Raw genomic sequence first — 20,059 nt, forward strand, 5'->3', positions numbered from 1 at the left:
TAATGAAATTGAGAGTGAAATTGAGACCCAAAGAAATGACCAAGGTAGGCAGTTTATATTTTTTAGACAAAGAAATAGCAAACCTATGAGGAATTGTCAGGACAATTCAATTGTTTGGGAGCTTCAAGTAGTAAGGAATTATTTTTTATTTTATTTTATTTTTATTTATTTTACAGAGGGGGGGGGGAGAGAGGGAGAGAATCTTAAGCAGGCTCCACACTTAGCTGGGATCATGACCTGAGCTGAAATCAAGAGTTGGGCACTTAACTGACTGAGCACCCAGGAGCCCCAAAGTAGTAAGGAATTCTCAATAGAATTTGGGCTGGAGTATTAAAAATCAAAGTACAGGGGCGCCTGGGTGGCGCAGTCGGTTAAGCGTCCGACTTCAGCCAGGTCAGATCTCGCGGTCCGTGAGTTCGAGCCCCGCGTCAGGCTCTGCGCTGATGGCTCGGAGCCTGGAGCCTGTTTCCGATTCTGTGTCTCCCTCTCTCTCTGCCCCTCCCCCGTTCATGCTCTGTCTCTCTCTGTCCCAAAAATAAATTAAAAAAAAAAAAAATCAAAGTACAAAGACTGTTTACACAGATTTCTTGGCTCTGGATTCTCTACCTCTGGTGATAAGGATGTCTGTTTACCTCCAGGTATAGAGAGGTTACCTTTCACATGGTAGATTTATTTCCTCCTTTCTGGAGACAAAGTGGGGTCAGAGTGTTGTTTTGTTGCACTGGCTGTTTCATTTCTTAAGTAACTTTAAAGAAATTTTTTTTAGTTTATTTATTTATTTTGAGAGAGAGAGACAGAGACAGAGAGAGAGAGGATCTCAAACCAGCTCCACACTGTCAGCACAGAGCCCAACGTGAGGCTCAAACCTACAAATCACAAGATCTGACCTGAGCCGAAGTTGGACACTTAACCAACTGAACCACTCAGGCACCCCACGTAAGTAACTTTTAATTCAGAACAACCAGTATGTCAAAGTGGAACATTCTGGGGTGGCCTGGCTTTGGCCCCTACAGTTGTTTGTCATCTTCCATTCGATCCACATTATTCAGGTATCTCACTCTCGAAAGAGGTTCTTGGAAGACAAATTACCAGGAAAATTCTAGAACACCTAGAGTGAGGACTCAGACTTGGCATATCCAGTAAGGTACCAGATGTTGCTTGTGCTGATGGCTTAGCAAGGTCTGAGAAACAGGACTCTAGCTTTGCCATGAAAGATCTTTATTAGGAGTCAGTGTTCAATTACATGCCTACTACATAACTCTGGAGAGGTTATTTTTCCTGGCCTGGTCTCAATTTCTGTTTTAGCAAACTGATGTGTGCTATTATAGGGTCGTTATGTTGATCAAATGAGAAACCTAGGATGAAAAACCTTCACACGTCAAGAAAAATGATTTTGTATTCTGACTCTACTCTGCCATTTATAATTTATAAAACTTTGGAGTACTTACCTAACAAACTAAATTAATGTTTTCTTGTTTCTAAATATGATTTCTCTACTGGGTAGTTATGAGAATTCAATTACACATTATAGATAACTATAATATGTTTATCACAGTGTCTGAAATTTAAGGGCACAAAATAAATAATAGGTCTTTTTGCTATCTTGTTTTCTTTTTCTGGGCAAATTGTTGTTCTCCTTGTTTATGTTTAGGAAACAACATTAATATAATTGCTCATTTAAGTAAAGTTGAAACATATACTTATTCATTATTAAACACCTACCATATGCTGGACACTGTTCTAGGCACGAAGGAATAGAAAAATGAAAAAGAAAACCAGGGGGTGTTGGTAGTCATGAGAAAGAAAGACAAAACGTATGAATGTGTACAAATAACGTAATTAAAATAAAATATCTAGTCTGCCCCAAACTAAATTCTACATCACAAAATCTGGAAATTGGTACAGCACAGAAACATGCTCCTTATATAGGAAAAGAAAATGGAATAAAATAAGCTGGTAATCTATAAGGTTTTCTTTGTTGAACTGGAAGATGCTAGAATCCATGAATCTTACCACCTGCTACCACAGGAAAGATAAAAAATGAAAGAACTTTCCTCCGCTCTAGTAAGTATTAATGTGGCGGGAATGACTCAGAGACCTTTGTCTGTTACACATAAGCCAAAAGCACCAACTTTCTTGTGCTGAGAATCCAGTCCTTTACAGCTCTTCCGCTCAAACTCAATTCTGGGCATTATTTTGCAATCTGTGGTAGAAGAATGAAGAGGAGTAAAAAGAAGACAATCACACAGCATGACAATCCAGCAGAAAGAGGAAACTCCAAACCTGCATAAATTTCAGCTACAACATTGAAACTCACACAAGGTATAGGATGGAAATTCAGCTGATCTTCCTGTAGAGCTCAAAGGACAGGAAGCACAAGGGATACATGGGGTAGACGGAATGATGTGATGATTCCCACGCACGATGGTAATACTGAGCTATCATGAGAAGATTAGAACAGTCTAGTTTGTTGAAAATCCTCAGAACTGCTTGATATATCTCTGGAATATGTACAAATGTTTAAAAAGAAAAAAAATGTCTTATCAAGCAATTGGCTTTTAATAGTTAAATGATATCCACTAAAAAGGCTTTGTCTGTTGATTCTTGATGATAATTACAGCCTTCTGAAAAAACACTTGAGGTAGATATGACCACTGTTCCACATACAGAACTAGGGAACATTTTGGAGGAAGAAGAACTGAGAAATATGTTTAGCATTTACTGCTGCCCCTTAGTGTGTGGTGCTTGAACTTCCTGGTTATACGAATGATATTTCTTACATCAGGTTATTGTATGATTGAATAGGAAAATGTTCTAGAAAGATGCCTCCCAAAATAAAATGAAATGAAATACTTTGGAAAATGTTAGATTTATAGTTATTGAATACTCCACTGGCAAACAAGGTATCTACATGAAAAGAAATCCCTTATGCAGAAATTAGGACATGAGAATTTTGTATACTACTAAAGTCTTTGCCTTTTTCTTATTTGTTGAATACCTAATTTATCTGTAAGTTAGAGAAGTTTTGGGGCAGCTGGGTGGCTCAGTTTGTTAAGTGTCCCGACTCTGACTCAGGTCATGATCTCACCGCTTGTGAGTTTGTACCCTGTGCATTGTGCTCTGTGTGGACAGCTCAGAGCCTGGAGCCTGCTTCAGATTCTGTGTCTCTGTCTCTCTCTGCCCCTTCCTCTCTCCCTCTCTCTCTCTCAAAATTAAATAAACATTAAAAAAATTTTTTTAAAAAAGAGAAAAATTTATACTAAGAATAAAAATGTGGGAATGTAAATGAAACAAAATACTTATCCATTAAGACACATAGTGTATCATTAAAAGAAGTAAACATTTTAAGCTTTTCACTTGAGGAAAGGGAAGTTAGAGCAAATATAGTAAAGCCAGCCAATAAGAAGACAGACTTACCTAATGGGGAAATGCATCAAGCTGCATACAGAATGCTCTTAAAAATTAGGCCTTAAGAAAAATAACAACAAAGCAATCTGGTTAATTAGAGAACACTGAAGATGTGGCAACAATAGCCAAGTCCAAAATTGGCTTAAGGTCATGAGATCCTTGAAAGGTAGAACTACATCCAGATGATCATGAACAAATGGAAATAAAGCATTTTATGGAGTAATTGAGGGAAATGGTAAATCTCATTTTCGGCGACTTTTAAAGAACCATACTACAATTGGTGTATGATACAAACAAAAAAAAAATAGAAAGAAAGTTAAATCTTCATTCAAAATGCGAATTTAATAAACGTCCATCCTGGATATTTTTGTTTTATGTGGTTTTAATCAAGATCTGACATTAACATATTATGTGATGTTGAAAAAGTCACCCAGCCTTCCTGGACCTGTTTCCACTAAAAGAAAATGGATTTGAAGTTCCCTTGCAGATATAATAATGTATTATTCTGCAGAAAACCTTTCATTTAGGAAGCCTCAGAAACCAGTTTTCCAGGTGGCTGAAAACGTACTCATTTCAGTGCTAAAATTTGTCATTCAGCCATTTTTTACTAGATTTGGGTTTAGCAGCACCTTGGTTGAACCCATTTCTACTTTCTTATGTAAATGATACTAAGTGCCAGTTCACTCAATGAATTTGACTTTCTTGGAGGAATTCATGCTGTCCGATTGTGATTCTAGATGGCAGTCTTGTGCTTAAAATTCCTCTTTCCCCTTTTCCTCAGATTTCACCTGTTTCCAGTAGCCCCCCCCCCCCCCCCACCTCCGTCCCCATTAACAGTTAACATGATGTAGTTAACAGTTAACTCCCCCATTACCTCCAAATCACCGAGTACTTCTTAAGCCTGTAGAGGGATGACCACATGGGGGACTTGGCCAGGGCGAGGAGGTGGTTGCAAGTCAAACACACACACTGTCCCAAGTAGATTTACACAACACTGCTTGGATCTTGGAAAGATCCAAGAGTGGATCTTGGATCCACTCCTTTTCAGGAATGTGGATCACCGTGGAGGTGGTAGGGTAACTTGTAACTGAGCTCTAAGAGACGATACGTGTTCTTACTGTTATCAAGAAAAGAGAAAGTGTGATTGATCTTAATGCATTACCTCTGGCTCACAATATTTCATCTTCAAAGCTTGAGAGTGAACTGAGCTTATCACCAAAATCAAACACCCCCGAAAAGCCACCCAAAAACAAACAAAAGGAAATTCTGGGAAAGTGATTTTTGCTGGACTACTTTCACAGGAGGGACCTTAACTCCAGAGAGTTCAATGAGGTAGAAATAAGATCCAAACAAATCCACTTAAATACCCATGAGAATGGTAGCTCTGTCAGAGGGGAGAATGTGAAAAAGATTTCAGAATCACCTCGGACAATAAAGAGATAAATCGTGTCTTATTAAATGGTTTTAAAAACATACACACAAAAAAACATTGACAATAATTAGTTTAGACATAAGTTGAATCCACGGGATGTGGACTGAAAGACTCCATTTGAAGGACATGGCCTTAGAGATCTCTTCTATATTCCTCGCAAGAACAGCGTGAGGAAAAAATCACTCCTACTATCTGAAGATTCATGTCTCCTGTTCCACAGGACTTGTTGCTTAATATGTAATTTCATCTCACTTGGTAAATAGGCAATCCCATGGCTTCATACAGAAACGTTTTGTCCAGGCTTACAGATCTAACTTGGCATCTCCACGTGATGTTTAACACAATTCCCGAACTTAACCCACACATGAATGTCCACGTTTCCCTTCTCCTGTGGGCTCCCCCCATCTCATCCTGCCAGTAGCTCAAGCCAAATTATCTCGAGGTCATGCTTCACTTTCATCTCTAATCTATCAGCAAATTCTTTGGGTCTCCTTCGTAATCTAGCTAGAATCTGGCCCCCTCCCACCACCTCTCGCTTCCGCCCTGGTCAAAATCGCCATTGCCATTCACCTGGAGTATTGCTATGGGCCTCCTCTGTCTCCTTTCATTTGCCCTTGTGCCCACCCCCTGCTGCCCCCCACACACATCTCTTCTCAGTACAGCAGCTAGAGTCATCCTGTTAAATGTTCCATGACATCATGGCACATCATGACTCTCCTATTCACAGAGTGCTGCACTGAGTTTCCTTCTCATTCAGAGTAAGTGACCAGGAGGGCTCTCAGAGCCTGGACCCCTTTCCCTGTCTGACCTATGCCTTCCTTCCTTTCTCTTGCTTCCCCCTGCTCCAGCCACGCTGGCCTTTGGCTGCTCCTCTATAACATGCCAGCCGCCAGCCACATTCCCTTCTCAGAGTCTTTGCATTTGCTCTTTCCTGTGCCTGGAATGCTCCCGCAGATTCCACAAGGCAAATCTCTTAATTTCCCCTAGGCGTCTTCCCAGCTGTTACCTTTTCCAGGAGTCTTTCCCTGATAATGCTGTTTAGACTTCCACCTAGTAACTCAGGAACTCCCTATCCAATGTTCATTCTCCATGGCAATCTTCTGAAATATCATGTGATTTAATTAATTGTTTCTTGTTATTCTGTCTGCCTTGGTACTCCCCTCGCATTTATGTTTCATGACTTAAGGACATCAATCTCTTTTTTCCACTCTTTTAGATGCAGCATCTTAAATGGTGCCTGGCACATAGTAGGCGTTGAAGGTTGCACGAATGAATTGAGCATGAGTGAGCAGTTTAACCATAGGAAATGACAGACTTAGTTCTGAACCTGAGGAAGCAAATTATAACTCATGGTGTTAATATTTTCATGTTAAGTTTGGAAATAACCTGAGCTTGTTTGACATTTTAATCACTTATAACTTAGGAGCATTTGGCATATTAAAGTATAATTTGACATTGCAGAGTATCTAACAGATTAAATTGGTTCCAACTTAAAATGTGGAATTGAAAATTTGATTTTGCTTGTCATTCTAAGTTGAATAGTCTGAGAAAATTTTACCACATCTGTGAGAAGTGTTAGAACATCTTATAATTTTGACTTATTAGATTTATGGAAGTTGGTTAAGTGCTTGGGAAGCTTAGCTTATTGGAGAATGGAAGTACTTAAAATAAAAAGAACACATTAGATTTATAAATAAAGTTGAAAACATGTAATGGCCTTTCATTTAAGCTGTAAAGGTTGACTTAAAAGTTTTGTTAATATTTTCTGGATTTATAAATAGAAAATAAGATGATTTGAAATTAGAAAGTACAAGAACAGAATTTCAATTGTGTAATTCAATGCATTAAAATTAAATTTCTAAGGCCAAATTAACTTTTCAATCTTCTTTCTGTGCATGAAATGTACTTTCAAATACATAAAAAAAAACACGTACTGCTGGTGAGATTTGAGGCATTAGTAGAATGATATTTCTTTTTTGGATAATGATGATACTAGAAGAGAAACATAACTTTATACCTCTGTAAAAACAACAACAACAATTACAGGCTCACCTGGTGGCTCAGTTGGGTAAGTGTCTGACTCTTGGTCTCAACTCAGGTCATGATCTCATGTTTCCGGAGTTCGAGCCCTGCATCAGGTTCTGCATTGGCAGCATGGAGCCTGCTTAGGATTCTCTCTCTCCCCCTCTTTGCCCCTCCCCTGCTCAAAGGAAATAAATAAACTTAAAAAAATAAAAATGAAACAATCCTACAAGAATATCAATCATTATGATAGGTACACCTATATCCACATCCACATCCATGTCTGCATCGTATCTCTATCTATTGACCAACGTCCCCCACCCCCATCATCATCCTCAATCACTTTTCATTCTCAAGAACCAGATTTGCTCAGGTACACTGAAAAACATGGGGCTTTATAAAAACCACTTTTTTTGAAGTTCACATCCTTTATTAGAAACGTAATCATAAGTGATTTATGAATGTGTCTTCCCTTTTATATGGCTGTGCATCACCGACGAGAAGTACACGGACATTTAGTCTTCTCTCTCCTTACCTCTTTAGGGAGAGACATCCAAAGCAGGGATCTTGCAGATTCCATCCATTTCTGTTTTGACCAACTCGCAATCGTAATGGGAACTGGCTAACATCAATGTCCTTGCTACTCTTCTAGAATTTTTTGTGTGTTATCTCATTGAGCAATGAAGGACAGAAGTTTGGATTAATTGAGAGAACGTGTGTCATTCTAACCATGTGTTTCAGAGACCAAGTGGTGGTAGCAGAAGAGTAGCTGGTGGGTTATTTCATCAAAAAGGAATGGGACCGGAGCCAGGAGGTATGTTCAGCTCATTTCTTACCTCTTTAAAGATGTCTTATAATTTCAGGATGGAGTGTGCTTTCACATACAATGTTTTATGATATCCTGACAAAACCTCAGCCACACAAGATTCTGCAGAAATATGTTTAAAATGTATAATAATCTGTTCAAGGCCAATGAACTTGAAATTGATGGCCTTCACTGTCTTTTTCCGGGCACAATCCGCCTGACACATTCTGCTTCAGCCACATCAGTTTTCTTGCTTTCCTGCATTAATACCACATCCCTTTCTGTCCTGGCGTTTGCACTGGTTTTTACTGTCTTGGAATGCTTTTACTTCAGATTCAGCAAGTTCCCTTCTCACACATCATTTGTATATTTTTACATCATCAGTTTATCGGGACTTCCTCCGTGGTACATATTACATATGATTGTACAGAATGTTTGATATATTGCTTTGGTTTCTGATTGCTTTTTGTTAAAACAAGAATTTTGCCTACCTTGTGTTTTGTATTCCCAGCACCCAAAATAGTTACTAATGTGTGATGAATGAAGTGATTGAATAATGCTGTAGTAAGTAGCAAAATCCTGCCTTGGCTATGGGTCTACCGACATTGATTGCCTTCAGAGCTGTCCCCAGGGTGTGGGTTACTGCTGGCACCTGCCCTTCCTCCCAGTAGAATGTTGTTCTTGAGTCTCACCATGAAAGAAATGAATTGCTAGGAAATTGGAAGAATTTTTTTTTCTCACATCAACCTTGTAAGATAAGAGCTCTTGTTCATAAAATTTAGCAGCTTTTAGCACCCAAGTTCAGAGAGGCTAAGTGATTTAGCCAAGGTCATAAAGACTTGTCAGTGCAGGGCTGCTTCTGACCTGAGTCCACCAGCAGTCTTCACTGATAGATGGCCTGTGTGGAATCTCTGCCGTGTGTCTTCTGCCCACAGGATGCTAATTCAGTTTAAACAACAAAGCTTGGCAATAATACTTCCCAGTAGGGCCACTTCAGCTCCTTCATCTATGGCATGATCACTGATCACGTTACCTTAATGTCACTAGCACTCCTTAATAAGCAGTGACCGTGGACTGAGCAGATGGCCAAGGCTGGGAAGATGGAAATTTCAGGGGGAAAACAAGAGACTCCAAAACACTATTGACAGTCAGTCTTTTTACTTACATAACTATTGCATAGGTTGCAAAGCAATTTTTAGGACGTTATCATATTTGTTTCTTAGTTCCTCCCTATAAGCTTACAAGGTGGGATAGAGAGTCTGATGTCCATCTTACAGAAGATAAGATTGAGACTCAGAGAAGGGGAAGTTATATGTTGGTTGTATTAGTCAACTTAGGCTGCCATAGCAAAACAACATAGATTTGGGTGGTTTAAACAACAAGAAGGTATATCTCACAGTTTCCATTTGTGGCTGGAAGGTCAGTATTGAGGAAGTCCAAGCTGACAGATTCATTTTTCCGGTGAAAGCTCTCTTCCTAGCTTGGGGATGGCTGTCTTCATACTGTGTCCTCCAATAGCTGAGAGAGAGAGAGAAGACCAATCGCTCTGGTGTCTCTTCCTCTTCTTATAAGGGCACTAATCCCATCATGAGGACCCCATTCTCATGACTGCATCTACACCTACTTATCTCTCAAAGACAATATATCTAAATAGCATCACACTGGCATCACCATTTTCCTGGGCTCCCATGGCAACCCCAAATTGCACTTGTATCTCTACTTGCTTGCTTTTTCTATTTCTTTTTCTCACCTAGCTCTCACCAACATGGCCCCATCAATGCATGAAAAGCCGTGGTAATGTTTCTTGTCTTTACATTCTCAGCAACTGGGAGGTAGCCTGGAATATATTCAGTGCTCAGTAAAGTTTTCTTGATTACATCCTGGGTGCCAAAAACCTAAGATTAATTCTACAGATCGGCCAGGTCCACAAATAAATACCCATACATTTTTTATATATCGTAAAATTCTAGTATTTAAAGAAACTTTTGTGTCATTTTATTTCACAAATCAGGACTTGAAATCCCATAGAAATAGCAGGAGAAAGTGGAAACTTGACAGATTATTCCTATTGTTAGTCTGATTTATTACATACATTTTATCACGAGAGAAATCATGTTGATAATAAAGCTCATTCGATTTTGTTAGCAGCGAGCTGATAGGGTGGCTTAAAGTGGCATATTTGACTTCAGGTTTTGACGGTCTGACTCTACACCATTGCTGCATGTAATGAAGGACTTAGATCTTTGAAATCATTTCACTCATCTGTGAAATGAAAATGACAATATTCAAATCATCAATTCCTTATTGAGCTCTGCTACATATCAAGAAAGATAAAAGGTGGAGAACACCTGTCTTCAGTAATGTTTTCAACATGTCATGGAACCTGCCCCTCTTCCGTCCTTGGCCCTATATGTTTCTCATTCCCTCCCTTTATCTAACTTGCCAGCCTTTCCCACACTGGCAAAGGTCATTACACAGAAGTATTGAGATTATGAAAAGAAAACAAAACCTCTAAAAATCCCGTCCCACTCTAGTAAGTGACTTATTCAACAGATGCTAGGATTCAAGTAAAATATTCCACTTGATAAATGCAAAGGAAGGAAATTCAATATTGAGGTCAGTAAATTCTGCTTTGAAAAATAAAAAGGTGAATTGAAAAACCCATTTAATCTTAGCAAAATGTGTTTCTAAAAGATTCAAATTCTTTTGCACGATAGTTGAGGACACATGCATTTCCAGTTTCGACAAGAAAGCAAAACTATAAGAAAATGTGTACAATAAAGTATAAAATGGCTGTTGCTGTTTCTGAACTTAAGCATCAAGGGATACCATCAACCTAGAGACTACATCAAGTATGTATATGATTCGTGGGCATCCAGTATCTTGTAGAGAACCAGAGAAGGAGGTGTGTGTGTGTGTGTGTGTGTGTGGGTGTATGCGGGTACACGTGCATACACATATGTATATGTTTGGTACACTCATTCTTACTCCTGTTTTCTTCTTTTCGGGCAGTGTCTAGCTATACCCCATGCTTCCTAAGGAGCTTTAAATGACTCTGCAATTTCATTAACCTGTTCCCTTAATTGCTCCACTGAGGGCTTGTCATCTGGCTGTCCTCATCTGAATACGTTCTCATTTTTCAAGGACATGTTGCTTAATCCAATTTCTGACACAGCTATTTTTGTAAGATTCTCATCACTTCTTAATTAACCACATTTCTTTTCTCTTTGCTTTTTCTCCCCACATCTCCTGCTCTTAAAGATCTCATCAAGTGAGAAAAAGGAAGCTTTGAGTTTGCTGCCAGATACTGGTTCTGCAAACCAAAGTCCTCCTAGAGGTCCTCAGTCTTGTCTCTTCTCTTTGGTCACACCCTTCAGGGCCACTTCCAAGTTTCTTCTCCTTTATAAAGCCTTTGCCTTTCCTTTTTTTTTTAATACTAAAACCTACTTATTATATATATTTTTGAGAACTCACCAATTACAGAAAATGTTAAAAATATACAAAGTAGAGAAAACTACCATGTACCTCATCCAGATTCAAGAACTATCAACTAGTGACCAACAAAGTTTTATATCAATCTCCTCCCATTTCCCACCTCATATCGCTTTGAAGCAAATTGGAGATATTTCATTTTAAAACATTTTAATAGGTATTTCTAAAAAATAATACTTTTTATTTTTATTCATTAGACCACTCTATTGAGTTATGTTTGACATATAAAAAGCTGTACCTATTTAATGTATATAACTCAATGCATTTGGTGAAAATATACATCCCTGAAACTGTCATCAACATCAAGGCCACAAACATACTATTACCTCTCAAAGTTGGTTGAGTGAGAGAGCACCAAGCGAAGGAGAGGAGGAGGAAGAGGGGGAAGGAGGAGGAGGAGAAGGGGTCACCTCAGCAGAAAATAGAAGTTTCTCTCAGAAAAGAAAAACTCAAAACAAGACAAACACCTAACATTTTGTTCCAAAGAAAACCAGGAGATTAAGAAATGTATTGCACTTTTGGTGGCATAAGGCCAGTTTTAATCCATTTTCTCAAGCTTGCTAAAATATTTGCATTTTCACTGGCTTTTTTTTTAATTGCTAATGTTAATTTGTCCATTAGCAGCTGTTTTCTGTTTTTAGGACATGCAGCAAAAAAAGGAGCAAAGAAAGCAAGTAAAGACAATCTTTCCGACATTAAAATTGTGTTGTCTGAAGTTCTAAGGTGTCAAGGAAATGTGAAGGGTACTCAGCACAGACCTAGAGAAGGTACTCAGGGATACAGAGGAGTGGCATCACGAGGTCATATGCTCAATGTATGCTTAACTTCATAGAAAACTGCCAATCAACCTTCCCCCATTATCCTACTTAACACAAAGCAGTGCGTATGAATTACAATTCTTCTCCATCTTCAGCAGAACTTTAAAATTTTTTAAATTTTAGTCATTCTGGTAGCTTCATAGTGATTTTTCATGATGGTTTCCATGTGAATTTCCCTGATAACTAATAATGCTAAGCATTTTTTTTCATAAATATGCAATGATTACTGGCCATTAGACATGTTTTGGTGAAGTGTCTGTTTGAAAGTTCTGCCCACTTTTTCACTGGATTATTTGTCTTCTAACTGAATTAAAGGAGTTCTTATTTCTGGATACAAATCTTTCACTAGATACAGGGACTGAGATTACATTCTTGCATTCTGAAGATTGTCTTGCATCACCTTACCATGGCCTAACAAGGGCTGAAGTTTTCAATTTTGAGGAAATCCAATTTGTACATTTTTATAAGGTTTATGCTTTTGTTGTTCTATCCAAGAAAGTATTATTTGCCACAATACTGCAGATTTCCTCCCATTTCTGCATCCAGGACTTTTATAATTATATCTTTCATCTTTAGGTATATGATCCATTTAAGACAATATTTTCTACACGTCATGAGATAAGAGTTGAATATTATTCTTCTCCTGTGGATATACGGTTGCTGAAGAAACATTTATTGAGAAGACTATTGCTTCCTCTATTGAATTTACCTGGAACTTTTGTCAACAATAATGGACCACGTATGTGTTGGCCTGGTTCTGAAATTTCTATTCTATTCTATTGATCTATATACATAAGACATCAGGCCAAGAACTACATAACATTGCTGAAAATAAATAAGTCCCAAACACATGGAAAATAAATCATGTGGTTTTTGTTTGTTTGTTTGTTTTGCTGGAGGGCTCAAATTGTTAAAATGTTAATTGTCTTCAATTTTAGATATGGATGCAATGCAATACCAATCAAGATTATTACGATGCTTTGTAAAAATTACAATGCTGATTTTCAAATTTATGTAGAAATGCGAAGAATGTAGATTAATAAAATAGTTTTGAAAAGGAAGGGAAAGCTTAGAAGACTCTACCTGGTTTGAAGGCTTACCGTACAGCTAAGTTATAATAATAGTGTTTTGTTGCCAATAATGCAATCTGCCATAATGCATATGGTGTTGCAGAGACAAAGAACCAGAATTTAGCTCTCTCAACTTTATGGTCTCCAGTGTTGCACAAGTGGGTCGCAAAATGCTCCCCATATTCCCAGTGGGTGTGGGAAAGAAACCTTATGTGCCAAGAAAATTTTCCAGGAAAATGAGGGGATTTGCTGTGGAGAAGAGGCTTGCAGGAGTGGATTGGAGCAAGGGTGAGAAGGGAAAGCACTCTTCACGAACAAAGAAGTGAAAGGCAGTTCTTCACGTCGCTGCATCTGCCGAACTGAAAAGAGCTGAGGTCATCTTCGGGATGCTACCGTCGGGATGAGGTAGCATCCTGCAGATTTGTATAACGTTACCTTTTGGACCGCCATTTTCTGCTCTTTGGAGGTGTAACATTTATTGTATATTGGGAGGGAAATTTGCCTTAAACATAAGGGTGATTATGAATATTAATGACAAATAATTTGGCTGATATTATATCAGTAAATTGCAGAGTTGGGACTTGAATCCAGCTCTTGACACGAGTGGTATTTTTGTCCCTTTACGTCATGATTTTCTTGGTATGCACCTGCAAAATAAGATATGGTACCACAGATCCTATTCTCTGTGTCTGTATTATTCTATTAACCTAATAACAAACCTGGAATATATCTGTGAAGTCTTACTTGACTCATCAAAGTCGTATAAAGCTTTTTTTTAAATTTATTTATTTTGAGAGTGAGAGTGAAAGCACAAGTCGGGAAGGGGCAGAGGGAGAGGGAGGGAGAGAGAGAGAATCCCAAGCAGGCTCCGCACTGTCAGCATTGAGCCCGACACAGGGCTCAAACCCATGAACCAAGAGATCATGACCTGAGCCAAAGTCGTTTGCTTAATGGACTAAGCCACCCAGGCACTCCCAACTCATCAAAGTAATACAGATAAGGAATCCCTTTGTTATTGTATAAGAGGGCATATACCTTTCTTTATGCATAAATGACATGAGCATGTGATTACTTTTACATAATACTTCTAATAGGGTTTATTTATTTGCAAGCAGTGATAGTGACACATTAATAATGAAGACATAGGACAGTACCTGGCTCATAGTGTCTATTCCATTGAAAATAAATGTGTAAAGATATAAAAAGTAGAAATAAAAGAAAATACAGAAAAATATAAAAAAAAGTTCGTGACTCTTCCTCAGTATTAAACCAGAATTGATACAAATGAAGAAGCTGTTCTCAGATTTCTTTTGTATCTGATCCCCCTCCCCCTCAAAATACTAAAAGTTCTATTGGGGATGACACTTCTCACAAGACTGGTGTTCAGTTTCATAGACTCAACCGGCTAATATAAATTCTGGATGGAATTCTATAGGCCTTACAGGAAGAATATAGTTTCAGAGCTAGGTTCAGCCAATACGATATCTGAAGAAAAGGAAAAAGAAAAGAATACATATATATACGTATATATATATATATATATACGTATATATATGTATATGTGTGTGCGTGTGTGTATATATTATTTTATATACATATAAATACATACATACACATACATATATATACATGTCTCTTTATATGTTGATATATATGTATATAAGTGTGTGTGTATATATATATATATATATATATATAGAGAGAGAGAGAGAGAGAGAGAGAGAGAGAGACAGAGAGTCTCTATTGATATAGGCTAAATATTATTGTTTTGTTTTTTTTTTTTAATTTTTTTTTAATGTTTATTTATTTCTGAGACAGGGAGAGACAGAGCATGAGTGAGGGAGGGGCAGAGAGAGAGGGAGACACAGAATCAGAAGCAGGGTCCAGGCTCTGAGCTGTCAGCACAGAGCCCGACGCGGGGCTCGAACTCACAAACCATGAGATCGTGACCTGAGCCGAAGTCGGTCTCTCAACCGACTGAGCCACCCAGGCGCCCCTAAATATTATTGGTTTTAAGGTTTTAGGTGATTTTTTTATTATTATCATTATCAGAGCCATTTTGTTATTTTTTATTTTTTTCATGTTATTTATTTTTGAGAGGGAGAGAGCACAAACGGGGGGGGGGGGCAAATAGAGAGGGAGACACAGAATCTGAAGTAGGCTCCAGGCTCCAAGCTGTCAGCACAGAGCCCAGTGCACGGCTCGAACTCATGAACTATGGAATCATGACCTGTGCCAAATCGGACACTTAACTGACTGAGCCACTCAGGTGCCCCTATCAGAGCCATTTTAATTAACACTTCTGAAGGGTTTTTAGCAATGACCTGTTAACAACGTGATTTCTGTATTCATTTGCTGATGCTCTATACAAAAGTACCAGGGACTGGGCAGATTCAACAGCAGAAACTTATTTTCTCACAATGTCGGAGACTAGAATTCTGAGCTCAGGATGTGAGCCGTGTCCGTTTCTTCTGAGGTCTCACTTCTCACCTTGCGAATGGCTTTCTTATTGTTTGTCTTCACGTGATCTTTTCTTTGCATGTTTCTGTGCCTTAATCACTTTGTCTTACAAAGATACCAATCATCTTGGATTAGGGCCCATCCTAGTGACCTCATTTTCACTTAATTACCTATTTAGATGTCTTGTCTCCAAATACAGTGACATTCTGGGTTAAGACTTCAACCTATAAATTTTGGGAGGACACAAATCAGCCATAGCTTTTTCTATTAAAAAAAAAAGCTATGATATGCTGCATTTTCTGGCTTCTTTAGGGGTAAATGTTACCTCTATGACCAATTTTAAACCACCAACATGACATGACTGAACAGAGTCAGAAAGATCTGCACATTTGACTCTTCTGAGTCAGTGTGAGCTGTGGCTCCAGCAACATGTCACTGATATTCAGTCTTTTTGCCTTCAAACTAAACCATACTGTCTGATATTCCACTGTTATAAAAGCATCATTTTAAACAGAATCGCATTTCCAAGCCCTGTATGAGCTGAAAAAAAAGCATCACTCAGGGGGTCTCTATTAAGGTGAAGCATCCTGGAAACTGGCTTATATTGAAAGGTAATGTTCTTTTGGGGGCCCAGGGCAGTAGATATATAAGCATAATGGAAACTGTGCTCATATTGGGGAATTGGACTTAAGCCAGGAAACCAGGATGGTGGGAGAGCATCTAGTCTAAAGGACCAAGTCATGTGTCAAATGTGAATCCCTCCCTCATTTTTAGGACACTCTACTTTCTTTTTTCCCATGCCACCGATCTCTGATGTTGTTTCTCCTAGAGCTCTGGTTTCAACTTTAACTTGAATGTTGGAGTTCCCTGATGATCAGGTCCAAGGTTCTTCTCATTATATCTCATGTTCTCTCCTTAAAATTTCATCCTACCATAGCTTACAATGTCATTGTATGGGGCCACAGGTATACCTCCAGCCCTACACTCTCTTCCATATTTAACACCGTGCCTAAAGTTAGAGGGTCACATATTCATCTCCAATGATAGATAGATAGATAGATAGATAGATAGATATAGATATACATATATCTCCCAAACTGTGCACATGATCATTCCACCATTGAACTTTGTCTTAGAAAATAGCTTCATAATATCTCTAATTGCTCATTGAAAACAAACCAGTTGAAACTATCTGATTGGGAAAAAAGGGGAGCAGGGGAGGACTAAAGGGAAAAAATGAGCAGAGTATCATAGCCCTATGAGGCAATGCCAAACCTCGAAACTTGGGGTCTAGAAAGAAAAAATATATATTTTCTGATAGGGTTTTTAACATATGGAGATGAAATGCATATGATAACTATAATGGGAGAGGAAAAGGTACCCATATGGTAATAATTGTTCTATTCTATTCAAAATAGTAAAATATTAATTATAAGTAGACTGTAAAAAATTAAATGCTTAATGTCTACCCTGGAAGTCCCACTAAAATGTCCATAAAAATATATAGTCAAAACTTCAATAGGTAGATTAAAACAGAATGCTAATAATCATCCACTAGATAATAGGAGAAGGGACTGTGAGGAATTAACATCAGAGGAAACATACAGAAAGCAAATAGTCAAGTCTCAGGCATGAATGCAGCATGTAGACACCCGCATTCAAGATAAATGGTTAGATGCTTCAATTAAAATTCAGTAAGTGTCAGGGCGCCTGGGTGGCTCAGTCCGTTGGGTGTCCAACTTTGAGACCCGCATCAGGCTCTGTGCTGAGACCTAGGAGCTTGGAGCCTGCTTCCGATTCTGTGTCTCCCTCTCTCTCCCCCTCCCCTGCTCACACTTTGTCTCTCTCTCAAAAATAAATAAGCATTAAAAACATTTTTAAAAAATTTTAAAAATTCAGGGTCAAAGTAAATTTTACTTTTTAGTTATTTTTAAGTTTATTTATTTATTTTTGATAGAGAGAGTGTGAGCAGGGGACAGGGATAGAGAGAGGGAGAGAAGGAGAATCCCAAGCAGGCTCTGCACTGTCAGCACAGAGCCTGAGGCAGGGCTCGAACTCATGAACCAGGAGATCATGACCTGAGCTGAAATCAAGAGTCAGATGCTTAACTGACTGAGCCACGCAGGCACCCCTCAAATTAAATTGAAAAAAATAAGATGCAGGATATGCTGTCTATAAGAAATACACTTCATATATAATTGTATATGAAGAGTAGAAGAAAAAGATGGGAGAAATACAGACATAATTCACTTAGTGAATCATTTATTCAATAATTCACTAGTCATTCAATAATCATTTACTGAGCTCCTGCTCAGTAATAATCATCAATAATGATTCAATAATCATTTATCCAATAATCATTCAATAATCATGTACTGAGCTCCTGCTAGGAGCTAAGGAAGCAGTCAGAAAAAAAAAGAACAAACTAGATTTTAGATTAAAGAATTTTGTGGTTGTTGCTGTTGTTTTGTTTTGCAACCAAGAAGGACTGCTTATGCTCCCCAAGGGTCACACTTTCATACATTGAAACCCCCAGGATATCGACTCTGAGATCCGTATTCACAAGGTGTAAGGACAAATGTTCCAGGAAGGCATGATTCAATGGACAGAAGTCGACTGAGAAAACAATTACAATGATGGACTCAGCTGATCCCACAGGCAGCTTTGGAGCTGGGATGTCCCTTCAGAGAAGTCTTAGTTTCAGGTAAAAAAAAATCTAGGCTTTTGTATCCTTGCATCTCCCAGTCATTAGATGTGGGCAGCCCCTTAGTCCCTCAAAGTGTTCATGCACGACTCAGGCAAGGTGGCTGTCTTTGGTTCAAGGCAAGTTTTCAGGAGGGATTCAGTTGAGTTTCAGTGTCTTCCAATGCTCTGAGAAGGTGGGGGAATGAACGTCTCAATTCTGAAACAGAGACGGTATGTCTGAGTAGCGTGACAGCATCCACTACGTACAGCACTCCGTGTCTTTAGGATTTATCAGGATCCTAGCATACACGGGTAGTTAATACATAGTCACCTGACAGTGTCTCCCACCAAATGTCACTGTCGAAAGAGAGAAGGAGAGAGAGAGAGAGTTGCAAGCCATTCAAAGTTATATAACAAAAGTTGCAGTGAATGTATGAGGGGGACACTATCTCATGTAATCCTCACAAATCTCTAGGGAACAGCGTTGCTAGATTTAGTAATTAAAATAAAGGACACCAAATCAAACTTGAATTTCACATAAATAATCAACACTTATTAGTATAAATGTTTTATACAATATTTGAAACTTGTATGTCTGTCTGTATATATGTGTGTGTGATGTGTGTGTGTGTGTGTGTGTGTGTCTGTGTGTGTATGTTTGCATGTATGTGTAATGCCATACTTCATGGGGCATATTTCATGGAAACTACTTATACCAAAACATTATTCGATGTTTATCTGAAGTTGAAATTCAATGCATCATCCTGTATTTTTTTTTCTAGAAACCTAGACCAAGGATCTGGGTATATTTTTTAAAATAGTAATAATATCAAAAATTAGAATGGTGCAAGGAATTTGACTAGCTCTGTTGAATGATTGTGATGATTAGTCTGTGATCATTAGCTCTTTTTCATCTCCCTGTGGTTTCTGAATTCCAAGGAGCTAGAAGACTTTAAATATATTTGCCAGGCTTTGCCCATGGGAGGAATTGGCAGGAAGACAGAAGGCAGAGAAGGAATTTTCTTTTCTTTCCAGCTTCTGGTTGCGTCTTTGGCATCGGTGGCAACAACAACATAAGGCAACTCTGGGCTGTTTCAGTAACTCTGGCATCAGCCCCAGCCTCGCTGATCGTGGTTTCAGGAGCACTAACATCCCTGTGAGCTCCTGGGATTCCGCCCAGCGTGAGTGTCATGGGACCAGTAGCAGGAGCACAGGCAGACAGGCCTGAAGTGCGGGGTTCGTGAGTTCCAGCAGTGAGTATGCAAAGACAGGATTCTGGGACTGATTATTTGACCAGATCTGGGATCTTGGAGTTATTTTGAAATGCGGTAAGCAGCAAGGCTGGAGTGAAAGAGGATGCCTGCTTTAAAATCAGAAGAAAGTAAGCCAAAAGAAAAGCTTCCCAACAGACCCTAACAAGTAAGACAGGTACACAGGACACCCCATTGCTGATGCCTCATGGGAAGGTACCAGGGAGTAGCCAACAACAGTAATAGTAATTTCTTCTGTCTTTCTCAGGTTCTGATGAAGATCTGCTTTTACAAGTCTGAATGATCACAGGGCTTATACCGTTCCTCACACATTCTTGGTCCTTGAACTTCATTTGTTCTAGTATCAGTTACGGTCCGGGCCGCACGTGGTCTTCATGGCTCTACACTCGATCTGTCTGTGAGCCTCTCCAGAGAGCTGCTGCTCATATATGCCCACTCATCCACCTGGGTGCCAGCTCTCATACATTGACATCTTTCAAATTCCCTAATCCCTTTTGTGTCCTGAATGTCTAGACTTGAGAGAATTCTAAGATGGAAATGATAACTCTATACAATTGCAAGCCAAGAACTCTGAGGTTGCAAATCTTGACTGTACT

This window comes from Panthera tigris, chromosome F2 (genome assembly GCF_018350195.1).
Source record: "Panthera tigris isolate Pti1 chromosome F2, P.tigris_Pti1_mat1.1, whole genome shotgun sequence".
NCBI classification, from domain to species: Eukaryota; Metazoa; Chordata; class Mammalia; order Carnivora; family Felidae; genus Panthera; species Panthera tigris.